Source organism: Mizuhopecten yessoensis, unplaced genomic scaffold, assembly GCF_002113885.1.
Source record: "Mizuhopecten yessoensis strain PY_sf001 unplaced genomic scaffold, ASM211388v2 scaffold10871, whole genome shotgun sequence".
NCBI classification, from domain to species: domain Eukaryota; kingdom Metazoa; phylum Mollusca; class Bivalvia; order Pectinida; family Pectinidae; genus Mizuhopecten; species Mizuhopecten yessoensis.
Genome location: NW_018408763.1, coordinates 265,007 through 290,523, shown reverse-complemented (window position 1 = coordinate 290,523; position 25,517 = coordinate 265,007). Strand labels below are relative to the sequence as shown.

The 25,517-nt window shown below is 35.5% G+C and overlaps 1 protein-coding gene and 1 long non-coding RNA gene across 2 annotated transcripts in view; one reads left to right on the top strand and one right to left on the bottom strand.

Moving 5' to 3' along the window:
- The window catches only part of LOC110463181, a 494,021-nt gene that overhangs the window by 278,031 nt on the left and 190,473 nt on the right, over positions 1-25,517 (bottom strand). The gene's annotated exons all lie outside the window — the stretch shown is intronic.
- On the top strand, positions 18,334-22,850 carry LOC110463187. The gene is made up of 4 exons (XR_002464358.1): positions 18,334-18,426; positions 19,409-19,467; positions 20,088-20,405; positions 22,764-22,850. It is a non-coding gene; the product is annotated as an uncharacterized LOC110463187 (long non-coding RNA).

Here is a 25,517-nt window from a genome sequence, read left to right as displayed (position 1 = left end):
CACTAGATGCAGTGTATAAAGAGTTGCTATGACGACACCTATAGATGCAGTGTATAAAGAGTTGCTATGACGACACCTATAGATGCAGTGTATAAAGAGTTGCTATGACGACACCTATAGATGCAGTGTATTGAGGGTTGCCCAAATAACAATGTTTGGTTGATTGATTCGCTGTTAAATAAAAAAAATAAAATATTATTAATCATTATAATGTTACCATACGATTGCATTTTTACGTTTTTTTGTCATTTTTCCCATTTTTGATGCAATGTTAATTAAAACTTGATAAGCAGTTCTGCTACATCCGTTTTGGTATATGAAGTTTTTCTCTACAGATGGTTTTTAGAAGACAGATATAAATAACTAGTTAATGTATTTACTTTGTTCATGAATATTTATGTTCATCTGGTTATGATTATTCATATTCACTGGGTCATAAATATTTGACCTTTTCAGGAATGTTTGTATAGTCCAGGTAATGAATAATCCTATTCACCTGGTCAGAAGCCTTTCATTAAATCTAATTAGGTAAAGCCAGAAGGAATGACCTGTGATGACCTTTGTAGAGAATCGCTTCAGATCTCATTAGAGATGTGATGAAGGTCTCGTCAGGTTTTGTAGGATTGCTTTTGATGCAAACTTATGCAAATTAGAATGAGTATATAGGGTGAATGTCCCTGAATGTCGGAAGTGTGTACATGTTTTTGGATTGCCTGTTTGAACGTGTGGTAATTATATATTATATATGATAAAATCACTGCTTGGGACTGCAACAGTAAAAACATGTGTTGATGAGTAAGTTATGAAACTTGGACGTAGGGACAATGTTGACACGTATTGCAGACAGTACATGATATTTGAACATATTACAATCGTTGATGTTGAGAGAGATGTCGTACGAAAAATCCAATTACGTGGAATGTCCTATGGAATAGCAATAATAAATAACTTTGTTTGTGCCACAGTGATAAGTTGGAGGAATGTGTTTTAAATGTTGTAAAGTGTCAAAGGTATGTTAACAAAACAGAAATGGACTAGGTGTACTGGTACATAGTTGGTTGCAATAAGTGATGGAAACTGCTCTTCCAATGTTGTTTTAGTCGGTGTAGGGTCCCAAGCAGTGTAAACAAGGTTGTGTGTCTCATATTTACCATGTGATAAATAATATCAAACACTTGTTAATGCTAGGTCATGATGTGGTTTATCGATTTAGTAACATCATCATGATAATATTTATGACAATTGTACGTACTAGTTAAGACTTTTTTGTATATTATATTTGATTGAGAGGAATATTGTTGTTTATTTAGCTGTCTCATTAATTCAAATGTTTTTATTTCATTTATTTGAAATCCAACATTTAAAAGGAATTTATCATCAGAACAATTGATCATTTTCAGGAACTTCCAGTAAATCGTGTTCAGGGCATTAGCAGTCGTATCTCAGCTTTTACTCCTAGACCACCTAACAATTCTGTTGATCAATCGGAACAAATTTGTTTCCCCCCAGAACAAACTTAACAATATCGAAAAGGATGATCTCAATTCATTATTTATAACTTTTTTAACCCCCTCCAATGAAAGTATAATTAGATTTAGTTTCATTTTGTTCTTTCAGGAATTTTTGGTTAAATTGTCAGTCGACCATCACTGATAATACTCATTCAAATGCAATACATTGAGTTTTGTGTATTTTTATCATATATGTAACTTTTACTATCTAGTAGGTTTCCTGCCCTGCTGTAATAAGTGGAGATAAGGTAACCTCCGTATTATTCATAAATAGGGAGCGTTACTTCCCGTTTTGTTTTCATCAGTAGAGCGGGTTGCCTCCCTTTGGTATTTCCATTATTGGAGAACACCAGAGGTTGTTCAATGATGCTTATTGATTTATTTATTGAGCCTGACATCCCTTTATTTCTAGCCTTTGTATTGACACATAGAGAAGTGGAAGAGTGCATTGATAGAAATCAGGGATGGCAGGATATTTTTTTTGTTTAGGTCAGTCAAGAGCTGATAAATTATCAGATTTCTTTTTTGTACAAGTGTATTTTACAGGGTATTAATTCATCAAGGTAACTGTTTCCAATTCTGATTCACTTAAAATAATTCAGGGAAATTAATACAAATCTAGTATTAGTATTTCAAATTGTCAGTTAATATTGAGATTTTCTGTAAACAATTCTGTCATTTGGCATAAACATTAGACTATATAAAAGTGTCTAATATGTAACATTGGTAAAAAAACACCTAAAATGGTAACTGATAAATGAACAAGAATCAGTATTTAAATAATAGATCCTCTGATTTGATAAAGCAACTGCATTGGTTCAATTCATAAAACGAGTTAACTTGGATCGAATACTTGATCCAGAATCAGTATTAAAGTGATAGATATTCAAATCTGATAAAACGACCTAATTGATTCGTTTGTTTAGTTAGAATCAGTATTACAATAATGTATGTTGATTTGTTCCTTTGAATATGTTTAAGTGAATGAGAGATGAACACAGAACCTGCTCATTTTGTAAGTTATCTATTTGACAATCTTTGTGTTTTCTTCGTGTAAAAAAATAACGTGCTGATAGTGCTACAATCTCAAGGATTAACCCTTTCACCCCTATGTAACTTTAGTAGACTCTATCAGGCATTTATATGGATGAGTCCATTATGGTCTACAGTGGTGAAAGGATTAATAGTCAAATTTATTAACGGGAATCTTTCTTAAATCGGATATGCAATGGATCACAATCATGACTAAAATGTTTGGCTTTTGGTCTTTCTGAAAACTTCCGTTATCGGAGAAAACAACATGGTTTAATTATAAGCATGAATGAGATTAGACTATCGTGAAAAGGGCACCTTTTGAAATCGATCAACTTCATGATGCTGAAGTGAAAATAATAACAAACCATGAAAGGCCAAGCATTACAGTAGAATCCTGCAAGTCCAGACATATTGAATAGTTTGGATTCACAAGATTCTGGATAAATTAAATTAAATCTTAATTGTTTCATTACCAGATTCCGGTTTTGCTTGGTTATTAGGTCTCATTGCATCACTGTTTGACAATTGTTCTTGAGACTGACACAATCAGGCAGCTGTTGATTTGATCCTGCTATTGGATATAGGATTAAATATTTGTTTAGTTGGTATTCAGAGATGGAGCTGATTCCTTGCCCGCTATAGTTACTTAATGAAGTAGTAGTTAGTTATCATAACGAATGTACATAAACGTGTTGTATTTATATTACATTGATGTATGTAAGATGTTAGGATACAAGCAGGGCAAAGCCAGTTTGTAAACCTGCAGTTATCTCCCCCTGTCTGATAAAACATTTTTAAGTTGATAGTTAACTCATTCACCCCTGAAGTCACATTTCAACTCTTTCAATTCAAAGGTTGGAGTAGTCCATTATGAGATTTCAGGGGTGAATGAGTTAACCTCAATTACAACTCTTTACTTGCCAAACAGAAATAGTCTCTTTGGTTAACTGGCGGGACATGTATTTGCTTTTAAAGCAGTGAAAATGGACGTTCAACTAATATTGCTGATTTAATTGTTATTTCTATAACTTCGCGTCTGTGTGGGTTAAGTGAAATTTTAACATCTTAAACATGGTTTATTCTGCTCTTAAGTAGATACTCGGGACATTGTACAATTGGCAAATAGATAGATCTTTTACTTTCGATCTAAATATTTCAAACGGAGATAAGTGTATGTGTATCTGTTCGATCTAAATGTTTTGAAGGGGGATAATTGCGTGTTTATTGACTTGACTGTCCGCTTCGATTGATGATTGATGTTCATTCTCTGAGCAATTCAGAGGCTAAAAATTAGACGTGTGTGCGTGCATGTACTTTTAGTTACAATGTGTTATTAGGGCCGATGTCAGACAATTACTACAACTATTCGTCAAGTTTCAACTTTGACCTCTTATCTGATCAATTTTGAGTTTGGCACGTCAGATTTGAAATTTGACTGTCAATGTTTTGAAGTTTTGACCCTTGACCTTATTGAGAACTTGAATTGACCTCTGACCTGGTCAAAGTCAATCTTCAAAAAGTTTTTAATTTTTCTGACTCATTAATATATTAAGGGTGTTGGCTATACAAAGTGTTTGTGTAACACCATAGAATTCAGTGTAGATTGTTACTGATGGTGCAGAAATTTCTTATCCAGGACAGGAACGTGTCATATTCAATTGTTCAAAATTGAAATCAGAAACTGATAACAATGTGCAAGAAAAAATGATGTAATTCACAATGGTACTGTGATTTAAGGTTTGAATCCAAAAAAATATCTAACCTATGTGATTTACTTTCTTTGTCATATATAGACATGAATCCATCAAGAAGAATATAAACTATGATTAAATTGCGTTAAAATTACGTATTTTAATGTTAATGCAACAAAATCATTCTAAACATCGACATGTAGCGTGCCATAATGACCGTTTACCTTTGACCAAGCCCTGTCCTGGATATAATACGCGTTGTGCAATTGAAATTTTGCTCAAGAATTTTCGCTGTCGCTTAGAAATTAAATGGTTGTATGACGAGTAAACCAAGGGAGGTAATAAGTTGACGGGGATTTACTCCATTATTTATTGGGAGTCTGTGTGAATCATTTTATATTTATTTATCATTTTTTCCGAAATATACTGCAATATACAATTGGTATTGCATGTTATACCATGTCGTCAATACATGTCTCAACCTCAGGAATGGAAATGGGTTCTTCTGACAGTAGTGGACGGATTATCCCATTTTGGGTAGGAGGGAGTGTAGGGTGTTTTCCTCATCATGTGACTCGGTATAACGATTACACCAGAGTAAGTAGTTTAATCTTATCCTAAAAATTAACTGTACTTTACATCTGAATAAACGAAAGATTGTCTTCATTGAATTGTTGTTGTTGTTGTGTTAATATTCAACTCATCTTGTCCATTTGAGATTATCTTCATTGCCAGGAAACTGCAAACAGAGCAAATAAACCCGCATTGTGAAGTAAGGACCTACCTATTAACTCATTCACCGCTGAAGACACATTTGAACAAAGGTTGGAATAGCTAGTTCATTATAACATTTCAGGGATGAATGAGTTAAACTGTTTTAGCGACGTATTTCATCATATGGCCTTTTTGTCAATTTATGGCTCAGTGGTAATACTGATGGTCTTAAGTATAAAGATGATTCTAAAAGCGTTCGAAAACAAAGGTAAACTCTGGAAGCACGGTAGTCTAGTGGTAGGACGCCGGGCGTGTGACCGTGGGGTTGCGGGTTCGAGTCACGGCACTGTGTTGTATCTTTGAATTAGATACTTTAGTCCGCTTGTTCCAGTCTACTTGGCTGTAAATGAGTACGTGGTTGGGCAGTGCTAGAATTGTTGAATGCTAGCTGTGCGTGCCGAAATGGCAGCACCGGCTGTATGCTGCCGAAGGAGTTGAGAAAGATATTGGCTGGTAACAAAGGTCTTATAACCGCGGATAATAATTTGTGAACCGCTTTGAGTCGACCTACGAACTATGTTGTGATAAAGCGGTATATAAGAATCTCAAATTATTATTATTAGCTCACCTGCCCAAAGGGCAAGTGAGTTTATGCCATGGTGCGGCGTCCGTCGTCCTTCCGATGATGATGATATTTGGCCAGTAGCATGCTGCAATCGAGGGCTACCAAGTTTGTTCAAATGAATGACCTTGACCCACTTTCAAGGTCACAGGGGTCAAATATGTTAAAATCTTCAAACGACTTCTTCTCAATAACCAAAAGGCCCAGGGTAATGATATTGGGCCTGTAGCATACTGGGATGAAGGGCTACCAAGTTTGTTAAAATGAATGACCTTGACCCACTTTCCAGGTCACTGGGGTCAGATGTCTTAAAATCTTCAAACCACTTCTCAATAATCAAAAGGTCCAGGGTACTGAAATCGGGCCTGTAGCATGCTGGGATGAAGGGCTACCAAGTTTGTTCAAATGAATGACCTTGACCCACTTTCAAGGTCACAGGGGTCAAATGTCGTAAAATCTTCAAACCACTTCTTCTCAATAACCAAAAGGCCCAGGGTACTGAATTTGGCCTGTAGCATGCTGTGATGAAGGACTACCAAGTTTGTTTAAATAAATGACCTTGACCCACTTTCAACCTAATGTCCTTGTTCGACATTCAAGGTCACAGGCGTCATATGTTTAAATCTTTTAATAGGTTCTTTTGAATCAAACACTGATGTTCTGCCTGAAGTTGTATGTTAGCCCACGTTTTAGATTACAAGTGTGAGATTAATACCAGGTGAGCGATTCAGGCCCATTGGACCTCTTGTTATTAGGAAAATGGGAATGTGCCCATGAACCCTTTATAACCTAACTAATATACATCTTTTAGCTATAACATGGATCACTGAAGGATTTTCAAAAACATGAATTTTCATAGTTCACATAGAAATATATTTACTAATAAAAGTATTATCCAAGTTATTTTACCGTTCCACTGCAAAAACCTGCAGCTACTGTTGTTTTCCAGCATGACTTTGATAATTCAATGTTTAAAGAAGACTGTATACCTTACGGGACTTACATGAAAAAATATGGGATTCCAATGTTCTACCTTAGATTGTTCTACTGTCCCTCTAACCGACTGAATCACCTGGGCCCGTATTCACGAAACCGTTCTCATGCTCAAGCATGGATACTGTGCTCAAGCAAGCTTTCTTGTAACTCACCATAATCATGTCAATGATCAAAAAGTTAAATTTAAATATTGAAAACAGTATTCGGCTATAAGTCTCTTCACTTTTTGTCCCAATTTTGCTTTTTGGTTTTTTTTTTGTAAATAATTTATAACTGGAACAAGAAATTAGACTTAAGCACAAAATCCATGCTTGAGCATGGAGAATGATTTCATGAATACGGGCCCAGGTCAACGGAAGTATTATGGTCCATATTATATCCAAAACGAGATTAAGGAAAGACAACTCTAGATCTATATACATGTATTAGAAAGAAGTGCAGTGTGACATGTACAGGGATCCTTGAGATCAATAATATTAGACCTCGCGGTAATAACAGGTGAGGGAATTAAACGTATTATCCGGCAGGGTTTACACAACACTACAGCTACCTCGAGCTCACGGTAATAACAGGTGCGGATACGTACTATCCGGCAGGGGTTACACAACATTGCCAGCTACCTCACGGTAATAACAGGTGCGGATATATACGTACTATCCGGCAGGGGTTACACAACACTACAGCTACCTCACGGTAATAACAGGTGCGGATACGTACTATCCGGCAGGAGTAACACAACACTACAGCTTCCTCACGGTAATAACAGGTGCGGATACGTACTCTCCGGCAGGGGTTACACAACACTACAGCTACCGCACGGTAATAACAGGTGCGGATACGTACTATCCGGCACGGGTTACACAACATTGCCAGCTACCTCACGGTAATAACAGGTGCGTATATATACGTACTATCCGGCAGGGGTTACACAACACTACATCTACCTCACGGTAATAACAGGTGCGGATACGTTCTATCCGGCAGGGGTTACACAACACTACATCTACCTCACGGTAATAACAGGTGCGGATACGTACTCTCCGGCAGGGGTTACACAACACTACAGCTACCGCACGGTAATAACAGGTGCGGATACGTACTATTCGGCAGGGGTTACACGACACTACAGCTACCTCACGGTAATAACAGGTTCGGATACGAACTATCCGGCAGGGGTTACATAACACTGCAGCTACCTCACGGTAATAACAGGTGCGGATACGTACTATCCGGCAGGGGTTACACGACACTTCAGCTACCTCACGGTAATAACAGGTGCGGATACGTACTATCCGGCAGGAGTAACACAACACTACAGCTACCTCACGGTAATAACAGGTGCGGATACGTACTATTCGGCAGGGGTTACACAACACTACAGCTACCTCACGGTAATAACAGGTGCGGATACGAACTATCCGGCAGGGGTTACATAACACTGCAGCTACCTCACGGTAATAACAGGTGCGGATACGTACTATCCGGCAGGGGCTACACAACACTACAGCTACCTCACGGTTATAACAGGTGCGGATACGTACTATCCGGCAGGGGTTACACAAAACTACAGCTACCTCACGGTTATAACAGGTGCGGATACATACTATCCGGCAGGGGTTACACAACACTACAGCTACCTCACGGTTATAACAGGTGCGGAAAGTTAGGGTTTGCCTAATCCGGCAGGGGTTCCATAACACAGCTAGCTAACTTGATATTTTATGAAGTAGAATAACACTATTTACATATTTATTGAAGTTCGTATTTGAACTGAAAGATTGTTACACTACAGTAGTGTGTTTTGAGAATGAATGTCAGTGCGGAGTTTTGTAAGAAGTCTGAATCGAGGACCCCGACCCTTGCAGCCATTCAGAAATGTGGAGCTGGAAAATACTATATTTTAACATGTAAACATAAAATTAGTATCCAGACTTATAAAACTTACCCATAATCTTCATCAACCTTCATCCATAAAACCTATCCATATTCTTCATTCTGTATTTTTGAAACCCTTAGTCATCAGTCGTCATTATTCGTGGAAATCGTGATATCCGGAGTAAGCCTGTAAAAATCAATCAAAGGCGACGTGTAAACAGCATCATTAGAGACAAGGATGCTACTATCAACAAAGGGAAAGTTCATGATCGAAATTCACACGCTTATCACCCGATTTTTTTAAACAAAGTCAAAACTATGTCTCAAATACGAAGCATGAAATTACTTATTTAAAATTGCTTTATCGATGCAGAAACCAAAGCGAATTAGCATTTCGTTCATGAAAGACTCATCCATTGTACTTAGGCTGGGGGAATCAAACTATGAAAAAAAGGAAATATTTACACGGTAATCCAGCTTAAAGTCATATTTCTACCTTATAACGAGAGGAGAATAAATGTGAACGAAACCGCTATTCCAAAATCGATGAAAGCGTGTCAAACTATTAACAAAAGAAAGATTGACATGACAGTCAAGGTCAAATATTCAAGTGAAGTAATTTCCTGATAGCGAGACTTGGATGCTAGAAGCGAATCAACAGTTCACACTGTGAGCATTATCAACACATCAACCTTTAAATCATACAGAGAAATAGCATATTTCCTAACGAGGTCATGATGGTGACCTTAAGCTTACATCTTGTCTATCTTTTCAAGCTGCATATTTGGAAACCCGTCTTTTCGTATTGAGTTATCTGCTCTTGTGAGCAGGTATTGATTGTTACGTCATTTGTTTGTTAGAGTAATGTCATGAATTTTTGAGAAAACCAATGACGTAACAATCCATACCTGCTCACAAGAGAAGATAACTCTGCAGTAGGCAAAGACGGAATAACACCCTTACAAGGGTGAACAAGACCTCTTAAAGATGAAAATGGTTATTGGATATCGATATATTCCTTGTTTATAAGTCCCCATTGTAACAGCGTTGTGGAGATATGTAAATGGAATACATCTGTATTGATCTTTAGTTACTGTCACGTAATAATATTTAAATCTCTTTGTAACCAAACTGACTTATATGAAATAAAACGTTATCTAAAGTGGTTTCATATAATTGAATAATGTGGAATTTAATTATTCTTTGACTAGCGGTTGATAGGCAGACCGGCCTAACATTATGATTGTTGTGGCCAGCCCAATCCACAAGATACCGACATGCCTCATGATATATATATCGCCACGTACCCGTAACCGTATAGCAGGGTATTTCCGCAGGGATGATATAACGCGATTTCGCCGGTCAATACATGTAACATGATCGCAAAAATATGATCCGCAGAATAATAAGATAAGCGTATAAATTAGCCGCGATAATAAACTGTATAACCGTAATGTCGTAATGAAATAGCGTGCGCGTGAGTATGACGATTCATAGACATAAATACTAATGTTGTGAGATAATAGGTTATATCACACATCCAACAGTTTTGTTGATGAGTTTTTAACAAAATACTGTCATAAAGCCTATTCATTTGCTTATTTGACGCTTGAGAAGCCAAATAGCCAGCGTAAATAACCCACTGTACGGTAGGTCCTAGAGCTTGATAGTAAGAACACCGTTCTTGTCATAGTGTATATAATTATGAAGATACGAAGATGACAAAATTAACAAATATTTGTTATCCACTTGCAGTGATGATTGACGCCTCAATACCAAACTCTCCTGTTGGTTAACTTTACACGTCACAGCTGATTAAACTACTCAAAGGTCTGTTCCGTATTCTGCTTTGATACAAACTACACAAAGCCAGACCCCGGTGAACCTCATGATGATCAATCTACAATCAAGAAATATTAATATAGTGACTCGACTTCAGCTATGTGATATGAGTAATGATCGGCGTGACCAAGACACTTTCTGGGATCTGCCTGATGACATGACGACGGGTTAAGGACAAACTTACCGTTCCGTGATCATCTGGTTGCTTTTGTTGGTGTTTTGTCATTCGTTTGCTGTAGATGTCTCCCCAGTTCCTGTTGAGCATCGCCTGAACTTTCCGTTTTGTCTTCGTATACAGCGCTGCGATGGGTTTTTTCCTGTTTAAGAGTATTACTCAAAAAAAGATTAACCGGGTTTAGTGGAATGCCATATTTGGTTTAGAGTTATTGTTTTTTTCTTAGTGTAAGCGGAATAACTCTAACATTCACATAGCTTATGTTAGTTTGCCGCACATGTTTCTAGACTTCGAATACTGTCTTACGAACTTTATGGGCAAGACTTCCTTTTTCGATTGATCTGTCTCGCAGCATATTGTTAACAATAGACAATGTTTTATAGTCTATAAAGAATAAAACAAATACACGTCTTTGATATCATTTCATATTCTGCTGTAGTATTAAGATTCCTTACACACTGTTCAACATATCAGATGCGTGGGTCTATCTTAATTGATACCTTTACAATTGATAGCATATATAGTTAAGGTAATAAATAATAAAATAAACATTTACCGTAAATGGATACATGACTAATATTACTTATCTAATGGACTGATTTGAAAATTTCATTTTTTATATTTTGACAGAATACATTCGAAAATATGCATGTCAATTGAAAGAACACATATAAAACACTATAAAAAGCAACCCTTAACTAAACAAACAAGAACAAACTACTAATTCTAAAATTTCCGGGTTTTCAATAGATTTAATTAGCCTTATCTGTGTATTTCATATTAACTAACTACATTGTAATAAAGATGCAGTGAAAAAAATAATATTGTTAATTGGAAAAGTCTTTTACAGTATATAAAATTCGTATCTACATACCAACAACACGAGTATATTAGATGTATTTAGATTTTGGTTTGATAATCAATAAATTTTAGAGAGAGAAACCAAAACACGTGTTTGAGGGTAATCTAGAACATGTATGCCTGTTCAAGTTTTCAAGTTCAAGTTCAAGTTTTTTTTTATTTACCACATGCAATACAGCATATATGTTATACAGTTACATCACACATGGTTCATAATAAAGTACAATATACAAGATGGCGGAGGATAATTCATGGTTCACATTTAACTTAGATTTTTACTGACCCACAAGGGCTTTTCTTTTGGCAGTTGCATGCAATAAATATTTACCAAGTTTACTTAAAGTTTTGACATTTTTACATGAAAATAATTCAATTAATTTATAGACACCAGGATGTCGATAATATTAATATTGTTTTAAATATGTATTTCTTAGCTCGGAATATGCTGGACAAAGTAGTATAAAATGCATCTCATCTTCTACCTCATTTTTGTTACAGACAGTACATATTCTTTGGCCTCTTGGGACGGCATTGCAACGTCCTGACTCAATATTAAGACAGTGTGCTTGCATGAGATATTTACTCAATGATTGTTTGATACTAGAAGTTAAGGGCTTTTTTAAAGTAAAATTGACTTTGAAAATTATCAACAAGATGTTTATATAAGTCGCATTTTGAAGATTTATCAAATGCACTACGTAATTTTTGAATGAATATATCATGCAAGCGTTGAGAATCCAATTCCAAAAACTGCCTTTCATTTTGTACATTTTGAGCAATCCAAACATGGTTAAAACCAATTCTTCATAAATCATTTTCAACTTTATAAATCCAGTTTAATTTACAATTTGGCTTTCTGATATGTAATTCAAATAAAGCATCATAACATGATTTTAAAACACAATTGTTAGTTTTAATCAATTTTAACCAATATTTTATGATTGCAACTTAGCGCTGTACATGTAATGAATATCTGACCGTTTCAGCCTGTAAATGCCACTCAACATTTAAACTTACAACTCGATCAGGGTTTGGCGAGAGGCAGGCTATTGGATACTGTCGGCAGGTTTAACAACGACGTCATTTTTCACATTTGTATGTTAAATATTTCAAAAAAATAAACATTCTCTATCACTCAAATACACACATTCGAAAATATCATCATCATCATCATCAATCATCATCATCATCATCATCATCATCATATCGCATAATGGCATAATCTTGATACAAAGGAACAGTTTTCGTTCCGTTTAAAACAACATATTAAATTGTACATTTTACCAAGCGAAAAGAGACTCGTACTGTACCATTGGTGGTTTATTAATTACTAAATGATTTCGAAATTATGACTGCCTTCCAAAAAAGGCCGGATTAAAAAAAAGCCTGAGATTCCTAACTCAAAATGAAAACAAGTGCAGCTTACGAGTATTATTGAGATTTTAGGGTAGCTTATGTGTCATTAGAGCCACAAGAATCTGTGTGTGGCTTCTCTTGTAATGACATCTGGGCCCAGTTGTTCAAAAGGTGATTAGCTTAATCAGTGAATAGCGCAAATTTTGATTTGTGTGGTACTTTAAAAACACAACCATTGAATTGGATACAACTTTTCAGGTATCAAATACCAAGTAGAGTGAATTTACATGCAAAATTGTGAGATTTTACCTTGCATATTGACGAAGTTATCAAAGTTTAAAAACTGTCATTAAACAGTGATTAAGCTAACCACCTATTGAACAACTGGGCCCTGTTGGCTAACACTGAGATGTTGATGGTATGTCGACCAGTTGCTTGACATTACCATAATAAGTCAGGATTCAGTCGTCTGCTCAGGGAGAGATGCAAGCAGAAATTGGTCAATCATGTCTACATGTACATATAAGACACTACTCTGTCTGAGGTAGTCCTCTTTGATGTATCGTGTCTACATGTAAGACAATACTCTGTCTGAGGTAGTCCCCTTTGGTGTATCATGTCTACATGTAAGACACTACTCTGTCTGAAGTAGTCCCCTTTGGTGTATCATGTCTACATGTAAGACACTACTCTGTCTGAGGTAGTCCCCTTTGATGTATCGTGTCTACATGTAAGACAATACTCTGTCTGAGGTAGTCCCCTTTGGTGTATCATGTCTACATGTAAGACACTACTCTGTCTGAGGTAGTCCCCTTTGGTGTATCATGTCTACATGTAAGACACTACTCTGTCTGAGGTAGTCCCCTTTGATGTATCATGTCTACATGCAAGACACTACTCTGTCTGAGGTAGTCCCCTTTGATGTATCATGTCTACATGCAAGACACTACTCTGTCTGAGGTAGTCCCCTTTGATGTATCATGTCTACATGCAAGACACTACTCTGTCTGAGGTAGTCCCCTTTGATGTATCATGTCTACATGCAAGACACTACTCTGTCTGAGGTAGTCCCCTTTGATGTATCATGTCTACATGCAAGACACTACTCTGTCTGAGGTAGTCCCCTTTGATGTATCATGTCTACATGCAAGACACTACTCTGTCTGAGGTAGTCCCCTTTGATGTATCATGTCTATATGTAAGACACTACTCTGTCTGAGGTAGTCCCCTTTGATGTATCATGCAGCTCTGCTTCTACAAATCCGACTTGTTGGAATCGTCTCAGACTGTTGACACATACGTCGATCTTGTAGACTGTCTTCCTGGTGTTTCGAGGACAGTTTGAAGTATTTTCTCGACGATATTCGTTTGTCCATTGAATTAGAAATTATAGTTTCAAACAGTTCTCTTTGGTGCAACGCTTATTGGAACATTGTCATAATACAGCTAAGAAAGACAGTTTGCGCCCACTTGTATCACCTTATGCGCTCGCTAACACACCTAAAACGGTTTCAAATGAAAATAATCGACTAATAAAATATTTCCAAAAGTGTCACAAGTATTTTTATGTTTACATTTTACGGCCGCTATAGTGTTGTATTTACATTCAAATAAAGGTTAAAACACCTTTGCTAAATCACAACAAAAAATCTCACGAGAAGTTTGTTAACCTGCAATCCTGCCCCTTTCAATACGGATTCACTCAAACAAATCGACCTCGTGAAATCAAAATAACTACCAAAACATCGACCTCTTCTTGAAAAAGTCGCTAATTGGAAATTGTGAAAAAAAAATACATCAAAGGAAACACAATACAAGTACAGTAAAATGTTATGTTTATTGTTACCATGGTAAACAAAATTTCACAATTAACCGGAATAAAGGGAAAATGTGATGTTTACTGAATCAAAGTTGAGAAATCGATCAACAAATCACTGTTCCCATTCATCAAATAAGCAGACACACGTTTCGTTATGTTCACAGTGACAAAACAGAGAGCGACATGGTTTTCCGGCGCATGTACTCGTCTGACGTCTGATGCGCATTCTCGTGAGACTTCCGGTCATAAAACTGCCTTGTGACGTAAATATGTTGTTTGTAACATCAGTCACATCAGCCTGTTCATGTGAATCGTTTTCTGTTTCTTTTCGCGGTAGCAATGCACCCGATTCTGTAATGAATATGATATACCACATCGTCAGCACGAGAAAACAAAAAAAGGAACTCAATGTCGATTAACCCCCCAAATCGCCGAGTTGGGTGAATATTTGCATCTTATATATATATAAAAATGTACTTTGCATATACAAAATGTATAAATATGAAAAGTTACGGTTGTGTATATATATATAAATATGAAAATGTTTTTAATTAATAGAAATATATTTTAGAATAAATAACAAACCCGTAAAAATATATACATGAAAATGTCCTAAAAAGTAATAAAATATATTTTTATTACTTTATAAATATTATAAAAATACGGAACCCACCTTGAGAAAATTGTGTTAGCTAGAAGATCTGTTGAACTACTTAAGTACCTGATGGCTTTTTAGAGCAATGCTTGAGCGGTAAATATATTTGTTCTTATTTATATGCTACATTGAGCTATTGCATTTATCTTTAGGTTAAACTGTATTTATTTCTGATATATACAATACATTATAATTTCAATACATAATGAGCAACGATTGGGACACAAGTTCTAAGCACTTCTACAATGTCTGTATCGTTAGGTGTATCTTTGAACGATCTACAGTCCATATCACTAACATACTGACCGTACAGGCAGTAGAGGGTGACGAGCACGAGGAGAAACTTCATCTTGTGTCTTTATCACCTACAGATAATAGAAGGTACGATTTGTTACGATATCTTCAGAAAAGAAAAACGTCGCAGCGGCATCATACATGCACAAAATTGGACTTAAAAGTGACTTATCTGATGTTCGGTCTCGTCTCTCTGGATACAAAAAGACAATGATTTATCGGCGAAAGGAAATATGAAAATTTAAAAAGCCTTGGTCTTGACCATATTCATTTGTGTTATAGGAAACAGCATTAGAGAAATAACAACATACACTATGTTATAAGAATCAAGTCACAGGGTCAAAACACGGGGCTGAATAAACCATGTCGTCACTACAAAAGGAAAATATATACCACACATATACCTGAACGTCAATTTACAGTGAAAATATATACCACACGTATACCTGAACGTCAATTTACAGTGATAACATATACTACACATATACCTCAACGTCAATTTACAGTGAAAATATATACCACACATATACCTCAACGTCAATTTACAGTGATAATATATACCACACATATACCTGAACGTCAATTTACAGTGATAATATATATCACACATATACCTGAACGTCAATTTACAGTGATAATATATACCACACATATACCTCAACGTCAATTTACAGTAATAAAATATACCACAGCTTTAATGTTAAGTGTGTGCATACAGGAACAGAATGGACCACAACGTTGACAGAGAACGAAACATCATAAGTAAGGTTATAATATACCAAGGTGTCATCACACAATGGCAAACTGTGTACTTGAACATGTTCACCTTTCGCCTATGAAATATTTAATGTTCGCCCAGTGTTTTAATTTCGGCCTTCGCATTGAAATACTATGCCTATTGTGTTGATAATGATACAATCACCGTCGTTACGGAGGGCGAACATTTACCACAGCGATAGCTTTCATGATCATAGTTACCACAACGTCAATACACGATGCCAACACTTACCACAGCGACAACATACAGGGACAATACATGTGGCGACGATCACACTTCTGTACACGTGAGTGACAAGTACACAAATACCATAAAGATCATTTAGATATAAAGATAAGCAAAAGGGTCAGGTTAAGCTCTACACAAAGGTAAGAACCACCGACTGGTTTCTGTTGAAGGTCATGAAGATTTAGGAAAACACAGGCCTGCTGTATCCTATTGTATGTATCGTAAGAGTAACAGGCGGCTGGTGTGGACCCCCAGCAGAGGCGGAGGATTTGTTCTGCGTCTCTTATGCGAATGAGAATAAGTACAACTGTCAGGATATTAAAGTGAAACGGACCACTATCAGTTTTATGTAGAGCTATCAGGATAACATTCGTAATTAAACTACATATCAATAATATCGAAGTGAAACATATTTTTACCAGAGGAGTAAAAAATAATATGTGATATCCTGATAAAAAAAATGCAGATGACGTGAACTAATAGATGATTTTTGACATTGCGGTGCGTTTCGGTGTACATATAGGCATTTCATTTGAAGATGAATGTAACATACAAACAGGTGCGATTGCACCTGTAAAGTGTGGTAATAGATCGAGTATGTTACAGATGAATTACACTGATCATAAAACTGTTCTGTCCTTCTTTTTATGTATTCAGAATGTTGGCTCACTTATAAATAATTGCTCTTATTATATCTAATAGTGCCTGTATATGTACTGGTACATGTATCTAACTATATAGATATATAATAAAATAAATGAAGTGTATAACACTATTACTATGGTGTTAAATTTCCTGACTGTATTAGTATGTGCCGTTAATTTAAATATATATATAAATAAATATTGTACTCTTATCTGGTGATTCGCACCGAGCCATTTCGTCATTGTACATTTATTTTTATTTTTTATTACTTTATTGCTCTATTTATTAAATTTAAATTTCCAATTCTACTCTCTCCTTTTTATTCGATTTACCTTTTTTGCTTCTTCTTTCATGCAGGTTTTATACGCTAATCTGTACATACGTTTTACTTTCATTTCCATTTCCTTTTCTTAATCACTTTGTTAATATGTGTTTGTGCGCTGTTTTGTCCGTACTGTGACTCATCAATGGTGCTAGGAGCCAAATATTTTGGAATCTTAATTTATCTAAACTACTGTTGAAAAAGAATGGGATGTGTATAAAACCCATAATTTATGAATTCAAATATAAACATTAATGTGGTTTGTGTTCCTTTATACTAACAATGATCAACATGTATAATTTAAAATGAAACGGAACTGGACTGTGTCGATCACCGGCGACCAGGTGTTTAAATTTGTTTGAGCGTCCGCCTATAGTTTGGAGGTGCCGGGTTCAAATCCCGGCCTGACTGGACATTGTTCCTTTCCTGTTACAGTGGTGCCGTAACTACGTCCACCAGTCCAGTACCGCTGCAAAATGATTCAAACAAATATACAATTTGTAGTCATTTTAAGTTTTTATTTATTTCATAATTATCACCACATAAAATTTAATTTTACAGAATTTATGAACATATCAAATGTTTTGAGAATCTGTCTTGAACGTTCTGATTCTCAATCTGTTACATGGTGTAAAATAGACACGCTTAAAACTAAAACTAGGACTGTTAAACATGCATTTCTTGACCGTTTTTAGAGACTGGAATATTAGGTCTTGCACAATTGGCGCTTAAACGTGACACCTAGCAAGCACGTCATATCACAAAATTATTGTTATATACAGATTTCAATCTATATTGAATCAGAACGAATTAATGTGGCTGTTTTTCTCTGTTGAGACCAGTAGCTAAGTGCTATACCCGGTCGTTTTCCCGTTTGTATTAATTTTGCCAACTAAGACGGTTAACCAGTCAAGCTTTGGTGTGTATGAGTTCAGGTGCATGTTAGGACCGATATTCTGAACGAGCACAACAACAGACGTGCATAAAGACTATCGACAGGTATATGGGTATGTATACAGGAATACTGGTAAGTATACAGACATATGAGTACAAGTATACAGTTAAGTATACAGATGGATACAGACTGATAGTGTATTATGATCGCCCTTTTATCGACCAGACAGGAGTCTACCATACGTGTACACCCTTGTGTGGTGTATGCGGTTTACAATGTACAATTCTAAGGTAAATTACTTTCTGGTGTGTTAGCTGTGCAGGTAATGGTGTCTTTGTTTGGTGATGTTTCCACCTAATGGAGGCGTATTGAATCTCATATGAGGTCCCATTAAATCACAAGTGCCTTTAACAAATATATAAAAATGTATACGCAAACAGAAAAAACACGCATAATGTTCATACGAATACACATAATGCTATTATGTCTGTTTGTATGTTATATGTTTTCCTATGATTAAAGACCCAGTGATTGGTTATGAGCTTTATATAGTAGATGGTAGAGGAACACGAGACATACCAGTGTATTGCACCTTTATAATATGTTGATAAATACAGTATGCTAAAAATGCATAACACTGCAATGTATTCAATAAAAGTGAGGATTACCCGTGACAGCGTTTGACATCCCCTCAATCATCTTAACAGATTACTGAAAACATAAATATATGCATTTAGAAATAATTCATCTAAGGACAGTGGTAAAATTATTGCTTTCAGTCTCAGTAAATAACATAAATCTCAGTAAATAACATAAATCTTAGTAGCAGTGGCACAGTAGTAAATTTGAAACAATTATAATGACATTCCTGCTCTTTAAAGCAACAATCAGATGGAATAAGAAGACAACTATGATTAATGTCAAATTTTTAATAAATGGTAACGATATTTCGGTTTTTTTGCGTGAAAAGCGCTTTTTGTACTAACATTTTTTGTTATTGGATATCCTCTAACTTAGACATATAATAAAGAGTTAGGCATATGTGGAAGAATGTGTATGCTATTTGTGATTAAGATCTGTGTTCCTTTTTTCAGCTTTAGAAGCATCCAATGAGTGATAACTGCCCTCAGGTACAATGGACATCAGTAAAAGTGTAAGTATTGTTCCCGCCCTCAATAAAACTCCTCTCAGATTCCTAATAATCCTGTTTGTTTGTGGCAATCTTACGAACTGACTAGTTAAGTACAAGTACTGTGGATACAGACACAGTTTGTCCCTGTCAATGTGGAAAACAGTACAAGAAAATATGGTTCTCTTACCCGAACGTCGTTGAAAGCTGACACATAAAACAAAACAATGCTATATATATCGGTAAAAGTATTTGTATGTGAAGCCATACTCGTTTTTATCTTCAGCTGGACTTATTGATATACAAGAACACATTTAGGTGGTTATAATTTGTTTCAAGGCATTTAAAACCTACCTGTTATTAAACATTTACTTCTCGCTAATGGTCATTATTCTCAGTATTACCAATCCATTTGGTTTGATTTAGAAGGAACAATAGTAACCTACAGTGTCTTCACTATCGTACGCCTGAAGAAAATGCCTTTTCAAATTTTCTTTTCATTGACAATATTTTATATGAGGACCATGTGGTAGATGAGTCCATGGCTAAACATGTATTTATCCTCAATGATGAATGTCTATTATAGCGAACATCCGTAAACGTTTATTCTATTTTAACGCATGTTCTGTATATCATTTCTCTAGATATTAAAATCTTTCCGACAACGAGAAGATATATCCAGACTGCATGATGCCCTAGTTCAGGATTTGAGCCAGTGTTCAGTCCAAAACACCATACCTGGCAGAGCCTGCTTGAACTGTTAAGCCCCCTGTTGGACCCTGATCAGCTGTTTGGCGGTAGTATAACAGACTTTTCAGAGATCTGTAAGAATCTGATAGCAAAAGGAGTCATAACTCAGGGATCATACAAACCTCTGTTTGAGGTGATCAGGAAGATCGACGTCAAAGCGGCTGAGATCATTACCAAGGCTATAGAGGACATACAGAGTGTAATAGCTGGAGGTATGTATTAACTATATTACATATATTTGTACATTTATATTTGTACAAATAAACATCGAAAGTCCTTGTGATGGTTAAATATAAAAGAAACGACACAAAGAATCATCGATATATGGAACAGCCTGCCTAATAGATATATGGAACAGCCTGCCTAATAGATATATGGCAACAACCATTTAAGACTTTGAAATTAATTTGTACAACTATTGGAAATGCTTGGAACTAAAATTTAACCATTTTGCTAGCTTCAAATCCATTACCGGAAGTGACTATTAATTTTATTTCATTTATGTATAGTTATTGATATGAATATATAGAGGCATAATAATGCCTGCGTCCATTATATATCCTATTGTATTGTATTACCCCCTGATGGCCGTATAAAGAGCTGAAAGTACTAGGGAAGTACTACTTATATATATATATATTTATTGCAACCCTCTATGGGGGTCAGTGTATAATTTGTTTGCTTTAAATCTCAAATGCTGTCCTGTGTTGTTTTCATTACGGATACATTGTTACTATAGGATTTTACTGCTTAGTGACATTTTAAAAGTATTTTCTGGTTAATAATATTTCCCTTATTTATACAGTATATCTGTTACAGTTTGTAACCATCAGATGTCCATGCTTGGTGAAGTCTTTTCATTAGCTATGCATTATAACTATTTGACTTTCTACTAGATAATTCCCATTACTTTTCTATCGTACCTATACAGTCTGGTAAAATGTTTACATGACTAATACATTGTAACGATAGACAGTTGTATCTGGTAAATTGGTAAAATATTTACATGACTAATACACTGTTTCTATAGACAGTTGTGTATGGTAAAATGTTTTCATGAACAATATACTGTTACTATAGACAGTTATGTCTGGTAAAATGTTTTCATTACCAATACATTGTAACTATAGACAATTGTATCTTCTAAAATGTTTTCATGACTAAATACACTGTAACTATAGACAGTTGTATCTGGTAAAATGTTTTCAAGACCACTAATCCGTAACTATAGACAGTTGTGTCTGGTAAAATGTTTTCATTATCATGTTATTGTAACTATCCATCATTCATGTCTGATAAATATATTTTAATAACTTATACAGTATAGCTATAAGAATGTCTGATTATTTTCCTATGATTCCTTCTACATTTTAACTCTCAGATATTCTTGGGATATATCCAATGCTTAATTATTGATATTACATTGTATGATACGGCCTTGTGAATTATTTTCATTACTAATAAATAACTTAATCTTGCTTGTAACAAACCTTTTCATTGGCCTAAAATGTATGTTATCAGCCCATAACGTAAAGGAATGACGTCGCCGTTTGTAACGTCGCTTTTGATTGGCTGATACAGCGGCGTAATCATTTCTAAAAGAAAAGAGTCCATCAATAAACGTGGATTTCCACAGGGATTGTGTGTAGTAGATTAAATTATAAGGATTAACTTTACTGCTTCATGGTTTATTTAGAGTGCACTCCGTTTTTTTGTGTTATATCTCCATAACATAAAAAATATATCCAAGTTAATCCTTAAATAGTAACTATGAAAGTTCCTGCTTGTGATTGTATTTTATTACCTCTGCATTATAACTATGAGACTGTCCTGTCAGTAAAGTGTTTTTATTACACGTACAAAGTAACTTAATGAACGAAACCACTTACATATTCTATTGTTTTGAACGAAAAAAGGCAATGAAATGTATCTTTTTTAAACTTCTATGATGGTATATAGCCATGTTTTGTTCAAACATATTCACCAAGATGCGTTACCACGCATCATTGAATATTGTTTGAATGGACATGTGTTTTGTTCAATAATGAATGTTGAATGATGCATTTGAACCTATAAAGTTTATAGCTACGAGTGGGTGTCAATAATTTCATTTAAGGAGGCTGCTTGTATTAGATAGTGTATTATAGTACTAATCTCTTTTCATAAGAAAACATTATCGAAGGCAATGCAACATTAACTGAGCAAAACATAAACTGCGAAAAATAATTTCTTGATAAGAAATGTTCAGTGCCATAATAAATTCAAATGGTCTAATAAATCGTTACGGTTCACACAAATGATCTTATAGCTTTGCTATAGCTTCGTACGGGCACGTTTACATGAGATATAAGTTTTAAAATATAATTATCTGCGTCTTTTATTCAAATACCATTGATGAGTCCAAAGTCGACGAAATGGCCGTATTGTGTGCTAACTCTTTACTTTGTCTGGCTTTCTGAATTAAATCTGTTTTAAATTAATAGATGTTTCCTTATTTCGTATTTCTAGTGATAATACAACTTTATACAAATTAGTGTCTCTGTTTCATCGTGTAACAATGTGTATTCCAGGTCCAACACCAGTCAAATGACAAAGACAAGATGAAGACGACCAATCAGACTCCGAGACGATGATACAGAGCCTGACCCTGGAGCAAGCACAAGGCAAGTAGCATGTTTTAAAACAACGGTCCGGAATACAGTTTTAGCCGTTTTCCGATGATACAATGCTATAATGCTATAGAATAATGTCCAAATCGAGATGAGGGGGCTCATAGACTCGCGCACATCTATGACCAAGTATTAAACAAACCCTAGCTGAATCGGGTCATTTCAGTACATATATAACAACTATTGAACAACTATTGTACATACGCGTACAGCGTAGCCGAATCACCATCGATTCTGTGGACAACTCGTTCACTTTTTACACCTTTATGAGCATAAAGGTGACAGAGTACATATCGTACTTGTCATCGAAACGTCACATAGAAACTTTTATTGGTTGTATAACAAGAACTTTTCATAATCCATACTTACAAACTTGAGGAAATAATTTCAAACTGGCATCCTTTTACATTTATCGTTTTTTAAGAAGTATTGGTCAATATCTAATGATCAAACTGAATCTTGGCACTTTATTAAATGGACATAGATGTATATTGAAAACATATTTATTAAATAGTGGGTCGTAGCAGCATCGATCTTGAAATATCTAATTATATATGTTTGACTGTTTTATTATCAGAAAGCTTGGAAGAGAAAATAAGCGCATTAATGGTCGATGTTAATAGTATACAGAAATATTAATATGCCTAAAAGTATAAGCGAGAATATATTTTATGATGTTGGTTTAAGTTAAGACAGTATTTTCAAATTTCTGATGATATAGATTTTTGTTTAACTCTTCTATTGTTATTTTTGCTACAGGGTACAGTCCGCGAATTGCAGAAGCTATTGGTGAGTAACGTTAACTAACATACCACTATTGACATGCTCATAAATTGGATTGTACACTAAAGCTTTGTCTTGTCTGTCACTCTAACTAGTATAAATATATAAAAAACAAACATGGCATGTCTGTTACTCTCACTTGTATATAAAAATCAAAACAAGACATTTCAGTCACTAGTCTGACTGATATATCAGTCTTACGGTGTATGTCGCTTTTATATTAATGGTAAAAGGTGGCCTAGGTGGCTAGTGATTAAGGCGTCTGACTGTCTACGATCACTAGTCCTCCACTCCTGGGTTGCAATTTCGAGGCGTATGTGGGGCACCAGGTACTAGCCGCAGGTCGGTACTTTTTTCCTGGTATTCCGGTATTCCTCCACCACCAAAACCTGGCTCTCCCTTTAATTGACAATTCCTGTTAATAGGACGAAAAACACAAACAAACTAAATCATAGTATACATTTCAGACTCGTTTTCAATGTACATGTTACCACCATGACTTGACCCATAGAACTTTAGTGTTCGTCTTGCTGTAACTGAACTTTTGTTCATCATAGCTTGGAATTCAAGAAAAGGTTTCCTTTTCGTGACGGATATCTCATGTGGTGAAGATAATGCTTTTTCTTTCCATTGGTCAGAGATCTCTATAATTCCGGTCAGAAAAGAATACTTTACCCCGTAAGGTGACCAACACGCAACACTAGCGCGTGCTTAAGCAGAATTGCTACATGTGTGTACCGCATTGCAGTTTATACGTAAACCTAGTAAAAGATCATTAACTAATCTGTTTCATTATTTAGCAGCTAAATGCATTTCCACATATCAATAATTATCATAGCATTGTCGTTGTGTTTTAATGAAATTGATTTTGAGAAAAATGGGTGAGTGTGGGAAAAGAATTATTCCATGTCATAAGGTTAGGAAAGAGCAATATAGTCAATAGTGTAAAGAGATACTAGCTCGCCACTGTTTTCATTGTATGATACTAGTATTATGTTGTCGTACCATACCATTTCCCGGGAAATTTTATTTCATTTTTTGAAGAATTTATCAATTCAGTTCAGGAGCAACTCTCAAGAGATAGGCAGATACAGTTTACTTCAAATTGCTTTAAACTATATACATTTTCATTTAAAATAGAAACGAATTATCTGTACTGCAAAATTAAACAAGAGGCCCATGGGCCTTAACGGTCACCTGATATATTTATACAGAGAGTTGATTTTGTTTTTAACATGAACAGAAATATTATTCAAAGTGACAAAAAACAATAAAACCACCTTACTCAATATCTAGCATGCAGATTTCAGACTAAAAAGGATTTGAAACTAGCATCTCGGATTCTTAACAAGGAAAATAAAGAAATTTTAGCACACTCACTCCTTTGAGCCCCACCCTACAGCCCTTGGGGTAGTCCGAATTATTCTGACGTTTTATCGACTTTTTTCATATCGGTCTGTCGTCGATTAACGTCAGAACTCCGACCCTCTATAATATGCGGGAAATATGCGACCCGCGCCCGGAGCGCACTTCAAACTGATATTTTAGAAACAAATCGTCACTTTCACACACATGTCGCACATGGATCGAAAGATCTATTCTTTATGCACAAGATGAACATACATAACATGCCTAAAACAACCAATACAATCACTAAAAACATATGTTTTCAAACTTACTCTGTTTTACTCCAGTTTTTTTTATAGCCCCGCCTTCTAATGCCACGTGACTAAAATCTCGCCGGCCTACGTCATACCGTTGGGAAATACCTTCGGTAACGCGAGATCTCGTCAAGTCATGTGACATTGCTCATGGCCTAATTTCCATTAAAAACATGGGTTGGTATAGAAAACGTTGGAAAATACTTTTCGT